At 44.0% G+C, this 6,484-nt stretch overlaps 1 protein-coding gene across 3 annotated transcripts in view; it reads left to right on the top strand.

Moving 5' to 3' along the window:
* The first annotated feature begins 1,930 nt into the window (after positions 1-1,930).
* The window catches only part of LOC125745241 (tumor necrosis factor receptor superfamily member 14-like), a 38,943-nt gene continuing 34,389 nt past the window's right edge, over positions 1,931-6,484 (top strand). The window contains exons 1-2 of one of the 3 annotated variants that reach the window (XR_007398609.1): positions 1,931-1,971; positions 5,913-6,025. The gene's annotated coding sequence lies outside the window, so the exon portion shown is untranslated. The other 2 variants (XR_007398607.1, XR_007398608.1) reach the window with 2 other exon arrangements.

The raw sequence follows: 6,484 nt of genomic DNA, 5'->3' as shown, positions 1-6,484 counted from the left end.
TGGCTCAGCTCTCTCTTCACCATGACAGACCGATGCAGCGCCCGCATGACTGCTGACGCCGCACCGATCCGCCTGTCGATCTCCCGCTCCATCGTTCCCCCACTCGTGAACAAGATCCCGAGATACTTAAACTCCTCCACTTGGGGGAGGACCCCATCCCCAACCCGGATAGAGCACTCTACCCTTTTCCGGCTGAGAACCATGGTCTCGGATTTGGAGGTGCTGATTCTCATCCCAGCCGCTTCGCACTCGGCTGCGAACTGCTCCAGTGAGAGCTGAAGGTCACGGCTCGATGAGGCCAACAGAACCACATCATCCGCAAAAAGCAGAGACCTAATCCTGAGGTCACCAAACCGGACGCCCTCAACGCCCTGGCTGCGCCTAGAAATTCTGTCCATAAAAACTATGAACAGAATCGGTGACAAAGGGCAGCCCTGACGGAGTCCAACCCTCACCGGAAACGAGTCCGACTTATTGCCGCCCATGCGGACCAAACTCTGGCACCGGTCATACAGGGACCGAACCGCCCTTAAAAGGGAGCCCGGTACCCCATACTCCCGGAGCACTCCCCACAGGACCCCACGAGGGACACGGTCGAATGCCTTTTCCAAGTCCACAAAACACATGTAGACTGGTCGGGCAAACTCCCATGAACCCTCCAGAACCCTGCTGAGAGTATAGAGCTGGTCCACTGTTCCACGGCCAGGGCGAAAACCACACTGCTCCTCCTGAATCCGAGGTTCGACAATCCGGCGGACCCTCCTTTCCAGGACCCCCGAATAGACCTTACCAGGGAGGCTGAGGAGTGTGATCCCCCTGTAGTTGGAGCACACCCTCCAGTCCCCCTTCTTAAAGAGGGGGACCACCACCCCGGTCTGCCAGTCCAGAGGTACTGCCCCCGATGTCCACGCGATGCTGCAGATGCGTGTCAACCAGGACAGCCCCGCAGCATCCAGAGCCTTGAGGAACTCTGGGCGAATCTCGTCCACGCCCGGGGCCCGGCCACCGAGGAGCTTTTTGACCACCTCAGCGACCTCCACCCCCGAGATAGGCGAGTCCACCCCCAAGTCCCCACACTCTGCTTCCATATCGGAAGGCGTGTCGGTGGGATTGAGGAGGTCTTCGAAGTACTCCCTCCACCGACCCAAAACGTCCCGAGCTGAGGTCAGCAGCGCACCATCCCCACCATAAATAGTGTTGATGCTGCACCGTTTTCCCGCCCGGAGCCGCCGGATGGTGGACCAGAATCTCCTCGAAGCCGTCCGGAAGTCGTTCTCCATGGCCTCACCAAACTCCTCCCACACCCGAGTTTTTGCCTCAGCGACCGCCAAAGCCGCATTCAGCTTGGCCTGCCGGTAGCCGTCAGCTGCGTCTGGAGTCCCACAGGCCAGAAAGGCCCGATAAGACTCCTTCTTCAGCTTGACGGCATCCCTTACCACCGGTGTCCACCAGCGGGTTCGGGGATTACCGCCGCGACAGGCACCGACCACCTTGCGGCCGCAGCTCCGGTCAGCCGCCTCCACAATGGAGGCACGGAACATGGCCCATTCGGACTCAATGTCCCCCGCCTCCCCCGGAATATGGGAGAAGTTCTGCCGGAGGTAGGAGTTGAAACTCTCCCTGACAGGGGATTCCGCCAGACGTTCCCAGCAGACCCTCACTATACGCTTGGGCCTGCCAGGCCTGGCCGGCTTCCTCCCCCACCACTATATAGTAATTATAGTTGGTTATTATTTATAATGTGTTATGACATTAATTTCTGTCATTGCAGAAATGTGTATTTTGCATAGTATACAGAGACCTGGAATGTCTATGACATGTATTAAACTTTTTATGTTGTGTTGTATGCATGTGTAATTTACGCTTGTGAAGCGTACATTTGACGTACATTATTACGAGTTATTTTTGACAGCGATCTTACTCCATACTGGGGAGGAGCCAAAAATAACATAACGAAGGTTTTGAAGAAACGTACGTCTCATGTGGCTTGTTTTTAACTGGAATCTCTGCTATTCATATAACCAGGCTGAGTGTGAAATCGGTGGAAGTGCTTGTACCGTGTGTGTCCTTCCGAGATATGGCAGCTCGAACTGGAAATTGTCGGGCGCGATGTCACCTCGGGATTTCCGACGCCATGGTGTCGCCCACAGTGGTGCATCATTTCCATTCCATCATTTTCCGTTTGACTGTATTATTCAAGGAAGAAGAAACCAAAAATACCTCTGCTATGTTGTTAAATTTGGAACCCGCAGTAAAGAAGAATGTCGATGTCAGGTACCTCTACTTATGATACTGAAGAATAGTGGTTTAAAAACTAATTTCTGGAGGAAAAACAAAAAAATTGCAGATATTTGCATAGTGGAAATTTTCGAGTTAGACACCGTAAATGGAACGACATTATAAACGAGATCATTGACGTAGAAAATCGGCTATTTCAACATTTAAGCGCGTGGGGATGGATAGTGACAAAAATTGTATTACTGCTGAAAAACGATACGGATATAGTAACTGCGTATAATCCCCTTATTTTGCTGTAAATAGTAAGTGTGGTGGCATTGGGTTGTAAGTGCTGAATGTAATGTTTTTGAAAGAAATCCTCTGGTTCGCGCTGGATATCTTCTTTAATGGTGAACGAAATTATATACAAAATTACATTCACCTGCTTCCAAACGAATCCCATCTTTAACTAGCATCTAACATAACTTCCTTACTGATTTCTGTTACGCCTAAGAATATCTAATATCAGTCCTGAAATTTTCCTATTTTATATCCTATATAATGATATTTGTATCCATGTGTGAAACGGCGTTGACGGGGTTAGAGAGGGAGTTACGTCACAGTAATTTTGAACGTCTTTATCATTTCTAATCCCTAGCGATCTATGTTCAGCTGTGTACTCAAATTTTAAGAAACCATGGACGATACAGTGTAAGGCCAATTATTTTAATAAATCGGTCGCAGTAAACCTATTTTATAGGCTGTTTTAGAGCAGATTTATATTTATATGTGTTGGAAGGGTAACTGAAATTAAACTTTGTAGAAACAGCTCTATGTGCTTCGAAAAGACGGACGGATTAAAATAATTTACCCTTTATCACTGGGTACTATAGCTTACATGCTGTATTTTTTATTATTTTTTTTTTTTGGTGTATCGGCATAGCGGAAGTTCACCTCACTTCCGTTTCGCTGCAGCTTAAAGTACCACCATTTCAGTTCATTACTTTCTCCCGTTGTGTTAATCGCAAAACCCGAATCAAGTCGCCGATCCATCCCTCTCGTCCCGACCGTTGTTGGTTTGGTAGGGAGTTGTTTTTTTCTTTCCTGGATTTTCTTTTTAGTGGAGATGATCTTCTAGTACTAAAATACTCCAGCAGGGGAGGCACAACATAACATCGATTTAACAAATGGTTATGCTTCTGTTCTGTTTTGCGTCTTCTTTTTTTCATCTCACATCAAAGAGCATACAATAATTTTGGATGGTCCTAGATCTGTTGGCTTTTCAAAAGTCTTGCTGGATGTATTGTCATAGCAACACATTCTAATCCTCGGGTTTGTTCTATTTAAAGGTTGAGCAGAGTGGAGTTTGTTCTAACACTTTACACATTTACCTCTTCTCCTGATGAATGTTCAGAGAGAGTGTCTGTCTTCATCAAGTACATCACATTGGTCAATCTCTCGTTGGTCAGACATAGGTTCAAGGGATATGACATTCCATGTAACTGACCCCGCAAACAAATAAGGAAATATGGAAATTGTACCACAAGTCCTATGTGAACATACCTATAGCACACACTGAGCACAGACATATGCAATGCTCATACTTTACCTGAAACGAGGTGACCGCTGCTGTATCCTGCCCCTGGCTCTGAGGAGAAGCTTCCCCCTGAAATGCCCTCAGAAACAGGGCGAGCTCTTCAGTAGAGGTTAGGTCTGGACCAGGTGGACCTCCACCAGTTTTTTTTGGTCTGCCTTCTTATTAGCTTCAAAATGAATGTTTTATACATGTGAAAGATTTTTTACATTTCAAATACATAAAATTAACAAACACATACACACATATATGTTATGTTTACCAGTTTGAAGTATATTTTTGTACTTCACTTTAACTTGTTCCCATGTCCTAATTCTGCTACATTCAAGTGATAAATACAATAGCTAAAAACTATTTACGCATTTAATTTGTTAGCCTCTTTTTGCCAGCCGTATTTTCTGGTTTGGGCCGCTTTTGATGTGTTTTCTTTAGTACATATTAAATCTTTGAATTCATCGTACCCCTCTAATAAAACGTCCTGCTCGGATTGCGTGAAAAATTGTGGCCTGTTTTTTAGTTTCCTAGACTCGATATATATGAGCTTTTCAAGTTTCACCGCCTTTAACTTATCCGAGATTGAGGCTTCTGATCTTGGATAATTTAAGCGACGTACAGAAAATACCCATCTGGTCTGGAGCAGACTTGTTCACTCGCCTAAGTTACCATGGTAGCTCAGCGGGGATTCATTTAAGACACGTTGATTAGAGTTGTGACGTTCGCGAACGAACCGATTCTTTTGAACGGCTCATAAGCATGAACGATGGGAGCCGAGTCGCGGCTGGGGGGGAACCGTTCTTTCTGTCGTTCTTTTTTTTTCTTTTTTTTTCCTATGCGTGTTTCACACAAATTAGCTCCTCCGCGAGACAGAACAGTTATAGGGGGAGGGGCGCACCCAGCGCAGGGCCTAACAGCATAATGATAGTTGTGCACGCATCCTTCACGTGAGTACTCCAGTGGAAAAAAACCCTGCGTGCCTCTGTCATTGGGTAGGAGCGGAGCCATGACTTGTGCACGCTGCTGTGATAACAATGTTCTTGTGTGGAAGTGTTTGTAGTAAGAGCTGTTTTGCACAGAAATTCATTGCAGCCGGGTTTGTTTTTGATGTTTATTTGTGAGTAGGTATTGTATGAATAACATAAATCAACGTAGCTTTACACATACACACACTTTGTACTAAAGGTAAATCCAAAATGGTGATGTCACTGTCTAAGCAGAGGGATGTTGTGCAACCCTATGGAATATAGTCCACACATGACAAATGAGGCAATAATCAATATTTCAGAATAATTCAAACTCAGATATTGGTATGTGATATCTGAGTTTCAATTTTTTGACTACAAATCTCACCTCATCATTCCTCCCAGTGATTATTTCCAGGATAAACTGAGATGCCCCCAAGCTGGCTTCTTAAAACTGACTAAATATTTAAAAAGATCCAAAACAGCCGTTCTTTTGAACGTCTCTTTGAAAGGAACGGATCGCCAAGATCCGGATCCCCTCAAAGAGCCATAAATCCCATCACTAATCCACAACGTCAAGTTTCACAGAACCGAGTTATTTAATTGGTTAGTTTCTATTTTTAAGGTGGATTTGGTTACCCAGCTTAAGTAATGGATTCTTGTGTCTTCACTGCATGAGACTCGACTTGTTAAAGATGCGGTCTTGACTAGGACTTGACTAAACTGGACTCAAACGCGACACTGATAAATGAATGGGTGTAGTTTAATTCATCATGACTGGACTCGGAGAAGTGGGGTGAAAACACATTTTATTTATTAGTCTTCACATTTCCGGTTCATTCAGCATCTATTTCTAGTTTTTTCTTGTCTACGTTCTTTTGATTTGTGTCTTTTATCATTATTATTTGCATTGATCCATCCCTCCACCCACACACACACACACTCCTTTTAAAATTCAACTAACTGTACCTCACTTTTGAGGCGAACTTGGATGCACATCTGGCTTTTTGAAATATTCATTAAATTCCAGGACCCGAACCAGCTGAGATGATACTATTGAGTATTGTGTGTAGTAGTACTGTGTTGGATATGATCTTTGTTTGTGTTACACTTTTTTAAAGGTACTGTCTGTTCTACCCTAGGCTGGCATCTAAGGAGTCTAAGAGAATATCAAAGAAGATAACTTGAAGGACACGAACTGCACTTGAGAGAAAATGTATATGCCATGTTGAATTTTAAAGGTTTCATAGCTGCTGTAAGTAGCTAGCTAAGTAGGCTACATGTTTAAATACCATGTATGTGGTAAAAATTGAATTTTGGTCAAAATATCCATTAGAATTCACAATGGTGTTGATCTCTGTGTTTATCAGTCATGGTAGGTTTTACACATTGAAAATGAAAATGATTATTACATACTGAACAAAAATACAAGTGCAACACTCAAACAGGTTTCATTCCTTCCTATGCAGTAGATAGATTATTGGTACATTTTTCAAAAATTAGCTTTCTTATCTAGAAACATTTGAAAGACATGTTCTGACTGTGCCTAAGTGAAATCCTGGATTTTTGGGGGACAGACATGATGGGTAGGATGTAATAGCTGCAAAATTGGAGCCAAACCAAAAGTGTTGCATTTACATTTTTGTTCAATGTAAGAGTAGGTATTCTGAAAAAGAATATACAGACCCTCCTCTACTTAAGAACTTTCAACTTA

This window comes from Brienomyrus brachyistius, chromosome 6, assembly GCF_023856365.1.
Source record: "Brienomyrus brachyistius isolate T26 chromosome 6, BBRACH_0.4, whole genome shotgun sequence".
Lineage (NCBI taxonomy): Eukaryota > Metazoa > Chordata > Actinopteri > Osteoglossiformes > Mormyridae > Brienomyrus > Brienomyrus brachyistius.
This window is presented reverse-complemented; position numbering and strand designations above follow the sequence as displayed.